Source organism: Phymastichus coffea, unplaced genomic scaffold (assembly GCF_024137745.1).
Source record: "Phymastichus coffea isolate CEN01 unplaced genomic scaffold, Cenicafe_Pcof_1.1 PCOF00047, whole genome shotgun sequence".
NCBI lineage: Eukaryota > Metazoa > Arthropoda > Insecta > Hymenoptera > Eulophidae > Phymastichus > Phymastichus coffea.
The window spans coordinates 1,069,789-1,088,084 of record NW_026706858.1 but is presented as its reverse complement, the minus strand read 5'-3'; the positions used below and the strand labels follow the sequence as shown (position 1 = coordinate 1,088,084).

The 18,296-nt window shown below is 46.6% G+C and overlaps 1 protein-coding gene across 4 annotated transcripts in view; it reads left to right on the top strand.

Moving 5' to 3' along the window:
* Positions 1-18,296, top strand: part of LOC131665078 (5-hydroxytryptamine receptor 1-like) — a 77,650-nt gene that overhangs the window by 9,424 nt on the left and 49,930 nt on the right. The window contains exon 1 of one of the 4 annotated variants that reach the window (XM_058936680.1): positions 15,814-15,888. The exons of 2 other annotated variants lie outside the window; for them this stretch is intronic. The gene's annotated coding sequence lies outside the window, so the exon portion shown is untranslated. Of the gene's footprint in view, positions 1-15,813; positions 15,889-16,213; positions 16,235-18,296 lie in introns of those variants that run through there. One more of the 4 variants, XM_058936679.1, reaches the window with a different exon arrangement.

The window sequence follows — 18,296 nt, the reverse complement described above, 5'->3', positions numbered from 1 at the left end:
TATTTCTCGCGCTTTCGATAGGTTCTCCCAAAACAGCAAGATCGGCGATAAGTTTGGATGTTCCGTGCCTGCGCCGAAAAAGAGAGACGATCGTATGCTATTTGCGAGCGAGAATACGGTTGATCTGAATATTTACGGCGATTGTTGTAACACCGCTGCCGGGACAATAACCAAAAAAAACCGCGGCTTTCCCGTTGCGCCGGTAACGCCGTAATAAGCGACGATCCGACTGCGCCCGAATGAATTTCAAATACGGCTGTGATTATAAACGAGATGTATATCAATGAATAGCGTATCGCATTATATTTTTGACTTTGGCTTCGACTCGGCCAACGAATTTACATGTTACGCAGCAGTCGACCAGGTTTTTAAATAATCAACTTGCCATTATGATTTGCTTTTAAAATCAACGAGTGTTTTTGGAGCTCTATTCTCATTGGCTTCTCGGTCGAAAACGTCAAAACGCCAGATCTCGTAGCGTTTAGTGTACCGCTCGTCGCCGAAAATAAGTACAGTGACGCGCTTCTTTTTTCTCGTAAAAAATGCTGCTTGCCGCTCTTAACTATCTCTATTGCTGTTGATACTTTATAAAAAAGCCATTAACTCGACGCATAATGCCATAAAGCTCCCGGCGAAAATACCCCGTCGTGTATACCTGTATACCTGAGACGCAGGGATGCCGGTGCATCCTCTTATCTCGGTCAACGTAATTTGCACTCGCTGAGCGATTCCTCGCTTGGCGGCGATACGTTGTCCGGCCACCGGAGCGACCGAGAACGCCGCGCTTCCCTCCGCGAAGCTTCCATGAATCGCGCATCGACGCCATATCCTTAGCGTTAATTTTCACCCGGCTAATTCTGTTTATGGACGTGGCCTGGTCTCTTTACTTGGCTGTCCCGTCGCGCACCGGAAACCAAGGCGATCCTAATTATTTGATAAATGCGCGAGAGGCAGAGAGTAGCGAAAGAAAGCGTCTAACTTAGGACGGCGACGAGCTCTATCGGGTGAGAGCGAGCGCTGCGTGGCGCCGGCGTATTTTTTTTCAGCCGGCGCTCGTTGCCTTTCGCACTATTTACTTGTGCTCGGGAATTTCAAGGAGATTGATGGCTCTGGCTGTGCCACGTTGACAGCTGCATATCCGCTGCTCTCTCGTGCCCGCGAGCGCTGTTTAATAATTGTTTTACGGCGTCCGTTTATGCCAGGCGCGATGCGCTTATTGATTTCGATCCCAACTCTGCCTCCCCCTTCCTATAATTGCGGTAGCCCGGATTACCTACAACGGCGCTCGAGTCCGCTCGACATTTGACAGATTTTGGGAAGCGACGCCGGAATTCGCAACGAATGGGTTTTACGAAGGCTTACACTCTGTTTCGCTTGGTCGTGCGCGCTCGCACGAGCTTTCCATTGGCTTTAAATGTACTTTGTTGACGAATCGATACGAGGTAGAAAAGATTTTTGAATAATTTCCCGACGTTGCCAGAGCTTACTCTGCGACTTCGATTCGAAGATTGATCGATGTTTCCGAAAGGCAAAGTCGTCAATCATACATGTTTCAAGCTTGCAGTGCTAGTTTGAATCCGAGAATCGAAAGGAAACAGGTACATAAATCAATCAAAAGTGTTTGGGATCAGATAGCGTCGATAACATTTTTGAAAGAGGCGAAAAATCAAAAATTAAACCGAAATGAGGGGAAGGACGGGAAAAACTAGTGTCTGTGCGCGCGAATGAGATAAAGAGGCTGCGCCTTTAAGTCTTTCGCTGCATCCTCCATCTGCAAACGCAGATTGAATTAGCAGCCCGTTTCTCCTCTTTTCACAATTTGTTTCGAATCATCCATTCGCGAGACAATGTGTGTTCGTGGTCCAGCGCGCGGGGAAAAAAGTGCGAAAAATCAGAAGGCCAGTGGATAGCTGCCCGACTACTACCGCTGCGTGACAATTGGCTTACTTGGAAAAATGTATTTTCGTGCTCGTGCCGCTCGGCGGCGTATTTACACTAGTAGCCGTTGCGCGTTCACTCAACCGAAAACTCGAATTCAACTATATATGTATATAGGAGATTCTCTCTCTACCAGCAGTTGCGCAGTTTTGATCTTGCAGTGTCTGCTCTTTCAAGCAGAGCTTGCTTTTGCTGCTGCTACTGCCGCCACCGCCGACGCCGCCGCTGCTGCTACTGCAAAGAAGTATCAAGACTTCCTTATGCATTGAATTTTCTCGATTCCGCGAGAACTGTGAAAAGGACGCGTGAAATTTCTTTCCGAGTAGATACTCTTAGAACTTCCTTAACCGCACGATACTTTCCAATAAGAATGTAAAGCCACCTGATATAATATAATAATAAATCTGATAAAACAAAGTAACCGGATAAAATTTTATCCGATGAAATTGTTTGCGTCCTACGTTATAACTCCGATGATAAAGGAAAAAAAGCCAACTTTAGTCGTCGCGCGCAGAGATTCTGTACAAGCTGTACAACTCACGCATATATTTTTCGCTCGTTTGCGTAAAAAGTATCCATTACTTTGCGTGGCCGCGCCGGCAAACGCTCGCGTTGTGCATACAGAGTGTACTCATCATTTTATTCCCTCGAAGCACGGGGTTTGCCACTCGGGAATAGGAAACGAAAATCGGACGATCCAGGAACTAATTTCAGCTCATTAGCACAACTAAGATAAAAATTTGTTACTAGTTTGTAACTTGGGGGCTGAATAAAGTTCGAGAGAAGATCGCTGAATTGCAGGATTCCTGAATCCCACGGAAACGACGAAACAATTGAGCAAGAACGAGTTGCGGAAACCGCAAATTCGCTCCTCGCAGGTAAATGCTGAATATTTATTGAAATCTGCGTGCTACGCGGTGCGGGGAGTGTCTCGATGCAATCATTCGTCGTCGCGCGTACGTGCGAATCAAGTTGGGAGAGAACCAAGTCCGCGGCGACGAAAGCGAAAACATACGGCTCGCAAATAAAGGACAAGCGGCAGCTAACGATCGTGAAATAAAAGCTCAAAGCACAAGTCAGCCAACGGCGAAATACGAGCTCTCAGAAAGAGAACCCTTTCTTCCCTTATTCCGCTTTGATTGCGTCGCTCGCTTCTGCTGCTCGCGGAAAGAAGAAGGAAAAGCGCTCGAGTTTTCTTTCTCCTCGCCTAAGGATTTCGATTTCAGAGAGCAAGGGTAACGCTAAAAACTTGAACCGACGCGAATTGCAATGACTTCGTTAGGGGATAATCTTCTCTCGGGGATGACGGAGACTCGACGGATAATCACTTCCTGCCGCAGGCTCCAGCTACTAAACTCGACAGCGCCTAGTTTGCTGCTCTGTGATTTTCTACCTCTCTCGTTTACACCTGCAGATCTATTGCAGTACTTTTGTTGTTACGATTCTACCGAAAAATACGATAGCTTTTTTCTGTTTTCTGTCGCTTTATGGCTTGTTGCATTGTCCATAGCTTTACAAAATGCTCTTTGTCGTTTTTTCGCGTTTTTTTGATTTCTCTCCGGATTTCGTGAACGAGAGCTTTCTATTTACAAAAAGCGGCGAAGAAAACGCGAACGAAAAATCAGATAACTCGATATAGAAAAACATCTGCCTGTTTTTTGCACTCGTTAGGACGAAATATTTTGCTTTCGCGATGCAAACGCTGCAATTAAATCGTATCCAATTTTGTTCTCTCCAGCACTGCTTTTTAATTAGCAAACACACTCTCTCCCAGGCACTCAATTAGAAGAAAAAATTTAGCAATATTTATTGGCGATGCAGTAAAGGACCGACGATACACCCGCAGCACACTAGAAATTGGACGTGCGCCCCGACGAGCCATGAGTCACGTGGAAGAAAGCGGAGGAAAGGCAGGCTGAGACTTTTACTCTCGCGGGCGTTCGATTGGATTCCAAGTTAGAGTGAAATAGAGCTACGAGCGAGCAAAAGGTGCGTGCGGCGAGCTGGAATTCTAAGCTAATGCAATAAGCGAGAATGTCGAGCACCGGCCGGAAGGAAGGCATATCGGCCGGGGCTATAAAGCCCGAACCGCGCGATCTCCGGATCGGGAAATGCCTTTGCACGAGACCTCGCTCTGTGCCTCTCCGCCGCTGCTCCTCGTCCAGTGATAAAATCGTTATTTCGTGCTCTATTGTTTTCCTTATTGCGCGCCAGTCGTAAGCTACTGCCCCTTGCGCCGACTTTGCCGATATTGCGATGGAGCCGTGCGCTTTTTCGTCTGGCTTATTGAACTTTCTTCGATCTTGTTTCTTGAAAATCAATATTCGTTTGTTAAAAATCAACGATTTTCAGTTCGTGCCGAAACAACTTTGAACCGTCGATCCGACACAAATGCAATTTCGTTGTAAGTGCCGCTGATAAAGCTTAGCAAAGTCGAAACAACGCAAGGGCCATCGGAAAATAACACGATTGCAGAATATCTGCACTGGCGATCCCGCGGGCAACACTCAGCGCGGCAACGCGTTAAGCAATCAAAACGCGAGCTCTATCAAATGGTATCACCCGCGCGATCAGCGGTAGCTTTTTCAGCTCCGATCGCAAGTGGCGTTTTACGGGAAATCGCGTTATCAGATGGATGAGAGCTCGCGCGTCAAAACCGCAATATGCAAACGCGCGCGGCTCTCCAGAGTTTGCGCAAACAAATTATTCTGTCATTGTCGAAGAGAGTGCCGAGTCGCGCGACGAGAGGGACTCGCGTGAGCTCCGAATTGCGCTTGCTGCCGAGTCCCGAATGAATATGCAAAAGCGAGAGCAGGTTCGAACGAGAGCCCGAAAAACTGGAACTGGATGGCCTCCTAGACAGAGAGAGAGAGAGAGAGAGAGAGAGAGAGAGAGAGAGAGCAGGCCTGCGTTTAAATGCGCGCCAATCTATATGTTCCTTAGCCAGCTGAACAGTGCCAATTAATAGAGCATAATTGTAGCTGCGCTAGCATCACCGAGATATCAATTAAATTCTCAATTGCAACTGGCAGCTCAGATGAATGGCGAGCTAATATAATTAGTCGTGATCTGCAGATGGAAGCAAAGACAAATATGAGCGAGCCGCAAGCTGCAGCGGTCCGAGTGGCAGCGCGCGCGTGCAAAGCTGCCGATTATCATCTGCGCGCGAGGTAGTTCAGCGTCCGCGTATCCCATTGATAATCGACGCCAATTAGCGATCGAGTTACTCGCTCTCCTCCGCGCCAAATCAATCTTCTTTGTCCTCGATTCGCCGGATAGACTTTTGCGCCACTCGGTGCGATCTGTCTGCCGGTCCGGCAGTAAATATACTCCGGCTCCTTCTTTCGCTTTTTACCATTGATTTTTCATAGCACGCAGACGATTTAATCCCCATCTCGCAAGAGCCCGCTATAACGAAGCGAAAGCTCGCAACGACGTTAGATCCCACGCCAAGGAGTAGGTAAATATATGTGTATGTGTGTGTGTTGCCGCTTTTGTAGCAAACGACACAGCTCCCTCTAGCACGTACTCATTGGCTGTCCGAAATTGCCTCAGGAGCACGGCTAACGTTCGCGAAACGTTATTAACTCGTCACACGACTAACCGTATGGTCTCTAAACGAGTTTTGATCTGCGTGGACCAGACGCTTGATAACGTAAAGTCTTCAAAAAAAAAAAAATACATTAAAGCATACCGCCGGGTTTTCAAATTAAGAAGTTCTCTCGAACGCTCGTACGCGAACCAAAGCAGATTATCGCAAGCTCCAGGCTGTATTTATTGCGAATTGTTTACACAGATACGACGACTTCTTTTGTATCATCCAGCAAACAAAGCCTTCGCAAAACAGTTAAAAAATTAATAAACATCCACCTGTGCTTTAAATCAAGTGCCACTTGAAACCGAAGAAGCCTTAACCCGCAAGGAGTCATAGTGCAATAAAAATCCCTTAAACGAGCGGCAATAAAAAAAACGAGGCAATTGAAAGAGTAGCGCTGCTGAGTGCGGCAAAAGAAACTTGGAGTAACTGAACTTTTCATTAACCCCCAAAGCAAAACGAGTCAAAGCAGCAGATCGCCGAGAGAAAGGAAGAGGAAACAGAAGGAAAGAAGGCAGAATAAAACGATATGTAGAGTGGCTGTTCGACGGACGATTAGAGCGACATCTGGAGAAACGGCCAACGAGCGGAAAACAAGAGACGAGGAGTTCCTGGGCGGGACGTATGGACTCTACTCGTCAGCGTGCATAGCCAGTGGTCAGCCGGCTGGTGTACTTTATACAAGTGTAAAAGCACAACAAACTTTCGCTCAAGATTCCGCGAGACAAAACTCCGCGGCGCACCACTCTTTCCTCCTCGCTTCCTTTTATCTGTGGGATGGATAAGTACGTCGTTTCCGCCTCTCTCCTATGTAGTGCAACTTTTCGCGCGCCCTATTTGAATAATTTTATGGAACTGTTCGCTTCTACTTTTTCCCCCGACGCTGAGGCCACATCCTCCTCGTTTGTAGTGTGGCGTGACTGAATTTGAATACGGTTTTGCTGGGAATTAAAGAGATTCCCCTCGTGAATGATAAAGAAGAGGCTTATTGCATTATGCACTTGCTCGGCTTCTGTATTTTATAGTTGCTCGTCCAAAGTGGAGCTGGAGCTTTTGTATCGACGGGAGTGCTTTTAAATATTTCCATGCAAAGTTGAGCCGCGCATAGCGAGCGTAAGTGACGAGCCAGCAAAAATGCTTGAGCGCTGACCGGGCTCCTCCGCGATACGCAAAGTTCAGCCGCGCTCCGGCAGGCAGCCGCATCCGCGAGCGCTTTCCGCGCTCGGAACGGCGCCGCTATCGAGTGACGCTCCGAAATGCTCTAATGGAATGAGCGCGCGAACGTATACATCATCTTGGGTCGAAGCGCGCGTGCACGGGTATTGCCTTTTTCGCGCTCCGAGGCGAAGAGCAATTCCTCGAGCGGCATCTTTCTCCGATGCTGCGCGCGCCTACACAGCCAGCGAGAAATTTTTATCTTTCTAGTTCAAAGAAAGGCTTTCAATTTTACAGAGCATTCAGAGAAAAGAAAACGGCGACGACGACGCGTGGAACGGCATATCGGTCGTGCGCGCGAAAATTGCCATCTCGGCTGCGCCGGCGAGGAAAGCCGCTTTCCGTGCGCGTGCAAATCGAAGTGGAAGGTCGTGAAAGATGGATCCGCGACGACTGCAGCGCCGGCAGATAGGACCATTACGCAGATAAAACCGCCTGAATGTCGCGATCAATTGTCCACGATCCCCCTGTAGAAATAAGAAATAAATTAGTTGAAAATATCCTTATCGACTTGTTTGTCCACCTACAGGGCGAATCGCAACTTTCCCAATTTTCCAGATAATTGAGAGTGCAGCATTCCGCAAGCAGCTGACTGCTGTGTTAATTGTCGAGAAATGCAGCAGCTCACCTGACCAGATGCTCAATGAAGCAGACATCAAAACGGTCCTGCCCAGCCCAAGTTTGTTTTCGAAACAAACTGTGCGCGCGTCTGGAGGAACTTGAGTCCGGTGAACACGGAGGTAGCGGCGCGCGTGCGTCCGAGATAGAGAGAGCGAGAGAGAGAAATAGAGTGAGAAGGAGCAAGTCTTGGATCTAATTTAGAGCAATTTTCTTCTCCTTTCTCTCTCAAGTTTTCTAGTTAAAGTTGCATGCACCCGTTCCGACACAGGATGCGAACAAGCGATTCGCCAAGGCGATCGCTTCCGCGATTTTCATGGCTTCCGGTGTCGACTCTCATACGAAGCTTACGTCACTTACCCAATCAAACGCGTGCCCGTTGTGTTTTTTATTTATCGGCCTAGTCCTGTGCGTTTTTATGCTGGAAGTTTCGAGCGCCATTCGATTTCAACGAAACAGCACCGGTTTACTGCCCCAAGTGAGATAACGTTACGCATTGTGTCGTTTATCTCGAATGGTAAATGACAATTACCAACGAATTCATCGTAACCGAAATTGATAATTTTTTAAAGCGATAAAATTATAGAAAACTTAAGAACTTTGACCGTAAGCGGACAATAGGCATTGATACCATCTGCAGAATAGAGAAAAATCTCGTCTCCCGGCGATAAAAAAAGGTAACAGAATCCCAAGTAGAATAAGGTGAAGTCTCGCTCGCGACGTTGAATTGGCATTTTTCCTCGTGTTCATCCTCTCTTTCTTATTCCCGTTACATTGTTACGAGGTAACGCCGGATAGATATCTCACGGCCATGACGATCGGCTGCTATAGATCAGCTGGATAAAGGGAGCCATATCCCAAACCTTCTCTCTCGCTCGACGGTCCGAGGCGGACAGTTAAATGCACATAAACTTTCATTTTATTCTCTCGTCTTGACTCCGTACATTTTTCTTTTATGACAATATCCACACCCGCTATCTTCTGTTTATTCATGTATCTGAACTTTATGCGATGTCTCTTCCTTACCCTATTCTTCACGCCTGACCATACTCGGGCTCTTCTACTTGGCTTACTGCCACTGCCCTTTTTTCACTTACTACACTCGCCGAGCGCTCACGTTTTTCTAGACTTTTCATTCGAAACTTTTCGCTTTTATTGCTGAGCTTCTACTTTGAGTAATCCAGCACCTTTCCGACAATCATCTTAGGCGAAAGTTGTCAGCAAAACGCGAAACGCCGTTATCAGTCGCTAAATTGGATTTCGCTAATTAATATTCGTCTAATTGTCTCTTACAGATGAGCGTGCGTTGCGCATGATATATGCACAAGCTTCCGTTCGCATCCCGCAGATGCACTACGAACTACAGCTCGTAATCCGGGACCCACGACGCGAGTAGTGCTTTTTTCGCGAGGACACGCGCGCTTTTCTTTTTCTCCCGCTTAGCGCAATTCAAAGCCGGACAAAGACAACACGCACGAGCGCCCGCGTATGGTATTCACGGGACTTTTCTCACCGAGAGTGCCTTGTATTGATGTTTCGTATATACAGACGATGCCGTAAATTGTGCTATGAATGCCTACTGGCGTCTTGAAAGCGTGTTTACCTTTCATACGAGCACGTTTACTCTTCTCCTCCTGCCCCCCCCCCTTCGTGGTGTAGAAGCTGAAAGTGTATTTTTCTTGGCGATAATAGCATTGGAATGTTAGCAATTAGAATGTTTAGCTCGCGCGGCTTCCTACATCTTCCGCTCCGTCGCTTATTTACGTCAAACCTTTCCCTCTGGCAAAACATCATCTCGATAATTATTCGATAAACCGCTGGGATGCTGTTTTCCTTATTGTTACCAGGAGACTTGATTAATTGCGCTCCACTTGTATTGACGCAATCCTGTGCAAGATTGGTTTTCGAATCGAATTACAATGTCTATTTCTTCCGCTTCTACTTCCTCTTGACGAGACAATTGCGTCAAGCGCGCGCGACTTTGACGTGGTTGGGCCTTGGCAGCCGATGTTTATTTACTCATCCGGCAAAACCGCGCATCTTTTGCGTTATGTAAAGCGCCAGCCGGGAATAGCTTTTGACTTTCGAAAAAAAGAAAACCAATATAGAAGGAATTGAACGCGATTAGCCGAGTGGAGTTGCGCGATTTAATTTACCGCTGAGAGATTTAGCAACGGCTTGTTTACTTGTTTGTGCCACGCACATTGAATCTGGGTCGAAAAAATAAAGTGACAAAGATAGAGAGAGCGAGAAAGAGAGGGAAAGAGAGCAGCCAAAAATAGATCGCGGAAGGGTTTCAATTAATTAGTTTCGGCGTTAACCTAATGTCCGGCCGCAGAGTAGAGGTCCACGCGGATAACCATTGATTCCGTCGCATCCAAGTAACAGGTACGTGGGGGTTGACGTACGGATAAACCAACGATCAAAATTCAATTAAGTCAAGAGACAAGGGCTGGCGCACGAAAACAACCAAATTGTTTTTCCTTTGGCGACGATGCCGCGTCGCGAAGCAAGAGCTGACCCGTCGTCTACACCACGCTTATATACAGCTTGCTGAACTAATCCAGTCACGTTTGCTTGCCCTGGAGCGCGACTCTAATGGCATTTTTTTTAAAGAATTAGCCAACATTGTTCACAGTTGGCCAACTGATTCGCTGATACCACGAGTGGCTGCTCGGCGGGTTTTATCGGATATGTGAATGACGATCGATGCGTGTTACGTCTATAGTACTGTAGCGAACAAAGTGACTGGAGATTAGTGGAGCGGCAAAAAGGCATACGGTCACAGAGAGGTGATAAATCGACTCGTAAAGCAGTGGCTGGAACTCATCAAGGTATATCATAAACGAAGCTCGCGCGCTCGTCTTTCCTCGGTCGAAACTTTGACAATAAAGCCAGAACTGCCGTAGTCCCTTTGCGAGAACTTGAGAAAAGATAAGAGATTTGGAATGTTGTCGGCCTACCAATAAACCGCGCGCTCTTGAGCAACTTCTCCGCGTGCGCCATATCGCGCGTCTGCAAGAAAGTTAGTCGTACTGTAAATTACTCGAGGTGCAGAGCCACGGGCGGCAGCAAGAACCACTCCCATTAATAAGTGAGCGCCACATTTTCCGGATCGCCGCCCGTCCGATCGGGTTATCGGCCTGTGGCCGTGTAGAGACAATGGGCGACCGACCAATTTTTTGCCTCTTTTCCACGTACGCCGCGCGCGCGTAGCACCCGTGATATTGGATTAAACTGCCGCCGTGAGCCAAAGTGCAGATTGCATTAATTTATCGGGTTTGCAGGCAGCGGCCAAGCGACCAGTGGGAAAACAGGCGCAGGACGTTATGCAGCTCCAACGACGCGATCGGATTAAGCGCTTACTTTATTATGTTATCCTTGGCTTATTGCTGCCAACAGAACGTTCGCGTGGTCACTACATGTCAATTGCGAGACTCGGATGAATCGCGCGAGCCTTCTCGGCGCCTATCTCGAGAAACAATCTCGTTTTGAGAGGTTCGGCGTGCGCGAGGATGACAGGCACGGCCATTTCGCGCTATCTTTCCGCGGGAAACAGAGCAATGGATAGCTCAGCGGTGGGAGCGTCGAAGCTCATTTTGTTCACCCATCCGACAGATGAATCGCAGAAGCTCGAATAGAACGACCATCGAGGCTCGCGTCTTCACGGCAGTGATGCGTCTTTAACGAGGTGTCGTTATGGCACATACACGAAGACACTGAGCCGTAGCCGGGGAGAGTCAGCGCAGCAGGGAATAGCCAAACTGAAGCAGCTTCTTGAGGAATTAATGTTTGATCGCGCTGCTATAGCCTCCGGCCGCAGCAGCAGCCCGAACTCGCGCGCAGTTTATGATGGGCCAGTGCGCTCTAGGCTCGCTCGACGGTCAATAATTCACTCGCCACCTCGGTTATTTTTTCCGCATTCGCGAGCACGCACACGCCCGAGTTGGTTGGCGGCGCCACTTGAAAAATGCACGCAGACGGCGCTTACGTCCGATAAATTCGCAGGCAATTGCAGCTGGCGCGCGTCCGAGCGAAATTAGATCAGTTTCGGGGCTTGTCCCCGCAGAGAGGTAGGCAGCTCGCGACACGAGGCTGCGATGGCCTTGACGTAATTAAACCGGCGTAATTAGAGAGCGGCCGGGATTTTGCAGAGCGCCGGCCGCCACCGCCGGCGTCGCTCGGCGAGGCGCTTTTATTTTGCGCGCCGTTCGCTCACCCACAGCGTGCGTTCAATTTGCCGGCTTGCGCGATGTATCATCTCAAAGAAGGGAAAACCTATCGCGTCGGCTATAAAATCGGATAATCGTAAATTGGGTATCGGTGGCGTTACTATCGGGCCGGCCGCCGTGCGCGCGTTTTGTCCGCGGGGGGGAGAGCTTAAACAACGACGCACTCCAACAAACAACTGCAATATATTCTAGCAAGTGCACTTAAACTGTTTTAGCGATTATAATCCCCGGGCAGAATTCCAACGAGCATATTCATGTTTTGCACGATAGCTCGAATAAGCGCCACTCGCCTATCGTCAAAAGAAACCAAAAAAAACGCAATGGACATGACGTAATGGAAACGTTAGTGGCTTTCTTTTCTGGGAGAAAGCTCAGGGGAATGAAAAGGATGACGGACAAAGAGGATCAAGTGAGAGTGAATTATTGCCTTTTCGCCGTGCACCCCTATCACACAATGACCGCATCTAAACTGCTACTAAGAAGAGGGAAGCATTGACAAATGGCGCGATGCATAAGAAATTCACTCGATTGATGCAAACTTTTTCTATAGCCTCGCGCGCGTGTGCGCGACTCTTCTGCGTGCAAGTTGCGACGTTATTATGGCATAAATTCAGCTTCAATAGCAAACTACCTATTGTGTATATACGTGTGTGTGCGCGCGCGTTCGTGTGGATGTGTGCGACAACTTTCCAAAGTGCTTCGTCGTCCCGTTCGTACATTTCGAAGACGTTTAGAAAATGAAAAAACTTTGTAATGAAATTATGTTGTTTTCCAGACCTCTCTTGACTTGTGCGCGAACGGGTCACACGCCTAGAACTAGCTTTTCATATTCAGCATTCGAATCGTACAAGTTCATTAAAGTTTTTCAGTTTGCTTTTTACACACTGTTAAAGTTGTCATGAATATTAAAATATGTTTTGCAAGAAGAAATTGTACTTTGCGACGTTTCGAATGACAAAAGGCATTTTTTTTTTCGCCAAAAGAGCTCCACGAACTCATATTTCGCTATAAGCTTACGAACATTAAAGCTCGCCTTGTCGTCCCTGCCAACTCGACGTGTTCTGTGAAAAATTTTTTTTTTCATAAAACGCGCAGAAAAAAAAGCGAAAGTCGTGGCAAAAGTGTGACAGGTGAGAGTGAAAAGGTCGGAACGAAGGGAATGACTATCGTTTGGAAAATCCAATATGGCGATGACGTCGCAATTTCGTCCCTTGGCTAGCGAGAACGAGGATCTTACGGATAGGATTTCGCGCGATGGCCCAGACCGCATCAGCGTTGATTTTCATTGAGCGCTCGCGAGCTCATAAATAAAATATAAGCCGCTGCCTAGCGCCCCGATAGATTTACAAGCGAGCCCTACCACAGCCGCAAACTTTTAATCCGCATCGATTATTTATATGACCGCTATATCAGCACACAGAGAAATGACGATAAATATAGCTCGAAAGCTAATAGCGCTATGCCATTAATCTCCAGTATTTTATTAATACCGTTGTCGAGCAAAGTTCTCGTGACATGGAAGAACGAGTCGGGGAGGAACGTCAGAGGCAGACTGCATTTCCGTTAATTGAATTGCAGTCTCTCTCTCTCTCTCTCTCTCTCTCTCTCTCTCGGAGCCAAAAGAGATAGGTAGAGAAAGAGAGAGAGAGTGAGAGAGAGAGAGAGAGAACTAGCTGTCTTGTGACCGAGTTTAGGAGATTAGCTTCCCGCGTCCACGCAAAATAGATATGGCTTTCAAGTGAGCTTACGTGTTTGCGCACGGCGCTCGCTAGTACAATCGTTATTACTGTGGCAGCCTTCTTCTCTCTCTCTCTCTCTCTCTCTCTCTCTCTCCCCGTTTCGTTAATGCTACTTTCAGTGATAGACGTCGAGTTGTTCCGGCATTAGTACCAGTACACTAAGGCGATTAGATTTGGCGGCTCGAAAAGCTTTGGCATTGGCGTCCAATCTCGACTACACGAAAAAAGTAATTCGTTATATTCTGGCCATCGTGTTTAAACGTCATCTCTGCGGATTTGCACGAGATGATATTTCGCAATCGCGAGTCAATATTATACCGCTGTAATATTATATAGTCTACAATCGATATTCTCGCCAATGCATCCAAGCATAATCAAACATTTACGAATACGTTTGAAAAGATTGCGAACAAGAATTGGCAAAGTTCCATCAAGGACGTTCGTTACAAACGACCACGATCGAAACTGGAAAGAATCGCCAGACGCCAAGTAGTTACGCCAGCAATAATAAATGTGTAAGTTAAGTGAGATCGGTGAGTTGATGTTGAACTTCTTTGGCGTCGAGAGTCGCGCACTCGAAGCGTTCTCGAACGAATGAAGATAACTTCCATCCAAGTTGGCTCGGACCAATATTCTAGAACAAATACTCATGCATTAAACATATACTCATGCGCTCGGTCGTCAGTTCCGATCGAAGAGATGCGTCTGGATCATAGAGCAACAACTCACGTCAGTCAAATTCTAAAATTACAGCAGTTCTCATCGATGCCTAGCCGCAGCGCCAAGATACAACGCCGTAAATAATCATTTGTGGAGAGGCGCTCAGCGCAGAGCCAAGCTTGGCGAAGGATTGCGTTACATCTCATTAATCTTGCGGTAATGCATCAGAACACTGCGTGTGCACGAGACGTTGTGAATTTCAACGCCGCTGCACGTAAACTGCGCTGCGCGCGTGCGCGTATTATATCGCCGTTCGCTTACTCCTTCGCAACGTGTCGCCACACATTTTTCCGAGCGAGCGAGGCTATTGAAAAATCGCTCGGCGATCCGTAAAGGAGCGCGACGCGCGACCGCGCCGCGTCGTGTACTTGAAGCGCACTCGTTTTTCTCCTCTCCTCGCGGCGCGGCTGGGCACTCGCGCCTCTCGATTTTTCAACTGCAGCTTAAGCACAACCTGGAAAAGTCGCGTGGATTTGACCGTTTAATTGGCCTACTTTCTTTCTCGCCGCGCTCCAGCTCTTTTCTCTTTCTTTTCCGTAGCCAAAGAAAAATAAAGCGAATCGCTGAGACGACTGTTTATCATGGTGGTGATTCGCTGGAAAATGAGAAAATAAACGCCCGGCGGAGAGCTCACCGGTGACAAGCTTGAGTGAAAAATATTTCAGTTGATTCTCGTCGGTTTAAAGTTCTCAAGTCATCGTGTAAAGTTTTATCCCGCGGAACCGAGGAATGCTCATTGCTTGTAATAATGTCAACCAGTATCTAGACTTATTACTATTAATGGTCAGTAAGACATTGCCAACCATAAAAGGTAGGTATCCCGAGAAAAAATAAATGACACACTCGTCCACTTGCTTGAAAAGTCAATAAGTATCCCCCTCTCTCTTCGTTTCAATATTAAATAGCGTCTCAGCACGTGATGGTACCAATGCGCCGTCACGCGCGCGCACCAAATGTCAATACCAGTCTTCAGATTTTACATGTCTAATGAACAGACAACTAATGCATCACGTCAAAATTCGACTCCTTTGAAACATCATCTCGCGTGCATAACGCAATCTTATTTCACTCGGCGGGCAAATGCCACGATAATACTGTCAGACGGAGAAATGCAATTTGCGCAAGACAAGAAGTTCCAAAACAATGCTTGATTGTTAAAAAAGCCTGTTTATCTAATAATTGACGAGCTACATTCTTATTGGCATTTGTTATTAGTAGCCACTGCCGCAGCCGCATTCTAAACATCAATGCCCGAGCAAACAATTAATTAGCGTGACGCAACGCATGCACATACACCGGTTTAACAAGGTTGAGTGAGAGTGAGAGAGAGAGAGAGAGAGAGAGAGAGAGAGAGAAATAACGCGAATTATGAAAGCCGTGAAAGAGCTGAAAGCAAAAAGCATATCATTTGGAAGTCATAAAAGCTCGTTGCAAAGAAAGAGCGCACTCGCCTGAATGAGCTCCTCGCATCCCAACCCGTAATCGTTAATCCCTCAAAGCTCGGCTATTTTTAATGCCCATCTCATCCCTTCACGACAGACATTGTAAGGAAAAAAGGAAAGAAGCACGTGAGAAAATTTCCACTCTCATCCTTTAATGAGCACCGACGATTCATTAGCGACGCTTTTTTATCGCTCGACACTTACACCGCCCGACTATTATACCTCTGTCTTTTCCCAGTTTATCGAGCTGTAATTCATCTCTCTTTCTCTGGCAATTTGCATGTGCCCATGAAAACAAGCAACAAAAAAGTATTATTCATCGCGGTCCCTGTGGAGCACGGTAGCGGATGGAGAGCGAGCTTTTTTCGACGAGGAAAATATTAGCATCGGTAAAATTAAACGTTAATTAGCATGCAATTTAGCTTCGTAGAGAGAACGAATGAGAGAGAATAAATTAAGCTGGCTTACAAGAGTCCCCTGTAATCACTCTTTATAACAAAGTTGGGGAAATATTCCAGGCGACGTAGTCGCACTCTCTTTCTCCCCCTCTCTCTCTCTCTCTCTCAGCTAAAAGGTCAAAAATGATAATACGACTAATGAAGTAGCTCAAGTTTTAATCGAGACGTTTTTGATGCCAATTGTATTTTGCGAGAAATTCTCTTTTGGCTTTGTATGTAGTGAGTAATAATTTTGTCTTATTTATGCACTTTTCAGATTTCCATTCACTTTTGCGGCGTAAGCATGAAAAATAGCCTTTAATGTACCACGGCTTTGTACAATGAATTCGAGAATGAAGATCTAAGCCTTTATGGTTAATGGAGTATCATCAAGAATGTAGCCCTGAAATTCTAAATATTATTTGTGACTTTTGGCTTTTATTCGTCGCGAATGATCATTCGAACACTGATAAGGGTGAGGTGAGCAGGAAATAATCGTATGAGTTTTCTTAGTTTTTTTTTTATTATTTAGTTTACAATTATTAAATTCCCGAGAGCAAGAATGAGCGACTTGCGCGCTTGCTGGCTGGACCAACAGTGCTGGTTCTTTCCTGCTCTGCCTCGCTCGGCGGAAACCTTCCGCAAGAGGCGCTACAGGTTTTCGGCAAGCAATTAACCGAAGATACGATCTGCCAGCAGTCACACATGTCGCTCAAACTTTTACAGCGCTATATATCTTATTTAATACCCTACTTATCTAATGGTTCATGCGTCGCGCATATGGTTGTCGCTTGGGTCGCAGCACGCTTGCCGAACAAAGGATTTTCGAAACCAATCGCGGAAACCTTCTACGCTCAGTCCGGACGCGAGTTTCTTCGTTTGCCCCTCCATTCGATCTTTCGCCCTCACTCTCGCTTATCCGCTCCCTTGTCCGCTTGCCTGCCGGTCTAGGGTAACATGTAATTACCCTTCCCGTATTTACGCAACTTGCGTAACGCTGATTGTTGCTCAATTCTTTAGCCTCCAGGAGATAACTCCTCAAAGCTGATGGGGCATCACGGCCACGAGTACGCCTTCCAAGCGCTCGCGCACGTCCATGAGCAGGACAAGGAGCGGCAAAAAGACGAGGCACATATTCAACATCCCGGTTCATTAATTGTAAACAACCGCGCACGAACTCGAGAACGGCTTACGACGCAGGGCTTCGAAGAACCTAAAAGGAATATGATGGGACACGTCTGCGTCACACGTGGCTCGCACTCGTTCATTAACGCTATCGTCACCGAGATCGCTCGAACTCCCGCCCCTCACAACCTTCACGCGCTGGTCAAATTTTATTACTTTTTCCAAAATTTTTCGTTTACGCCTCTCGAATACGGTTTGAAGATTTTACTTTCGGCGTTTCTTACAAACACAAAAAATTTGTATGAAAAACTATGGAAAACATCAGCCTGGGTTGAAATATTTCGCGGAGGATGCCTCGATCACGGAGATGTGCAGTGTTCGGTTAATCGGTTAGTATGGAGAAAAATATTCTTCTACGGATATCCGAGAAAACAATCAAAAGTTGGTTGTTCCGAGGAATAAGGTGATTTCGTGCAGTTCAATTTAATCCGATAAAAGCAATACACACAGGGGCGTGATCTTGCGTTTGGCACCTGACTGAAACTCCGTGGGAAGACACAACTGAAAACAAAGTTTAGCCGGTCAGTGGTAGCAGAGCAGTGGCGAGGCCGCGCTTTCATCGAGTTATGAGACTAAACAAACTGCTCCCTGCGAGCCGCCGAAACTCAAGCTAACAACTTGCGATCAAAGGTGCACGAAAACTTATGCGCTTGATATTTCCTCTCGTTTTTCTTTTTGTTAATCGAATAGTTCATTCGTCTTTTCAATTTGCTCCCCGATGCTAGCGTTTCCACCCCCAAGCTTCCCTTTCACGTTATCTTTGCAAGCAGTATCTTTAGTGTTTTGTTTTTCCGGAAGGACAAATCGTAAATTCGCTGAACTCGTGCGGCACAAGGAAGAGAAATCAATTTATCGAAGCATTTTGACGAGTTGTCTTGTTAATAGAAATTGATTTGAAAAAATATGGAGTCTATTTTTGGGATATATATACCGTGGTAGTAAACAAAATTTACATGAGCAAGTTTGTCATGCTCACTCAAAGGGAACTTGCCAACATTTTAACACATGGAAGATCTTTTCTGCCGGTGATCGATGTTTTATCGAGAAATATCATTAATATCTATTTGCATTTATTCGCCCGGGACTGAAACGTGATATTTTGTGTATTTCGTGCTTCGATAATGTAGCATAGCTTTCGCACGAGATAGCAAATAATCAAGCGCAATACGTAATTA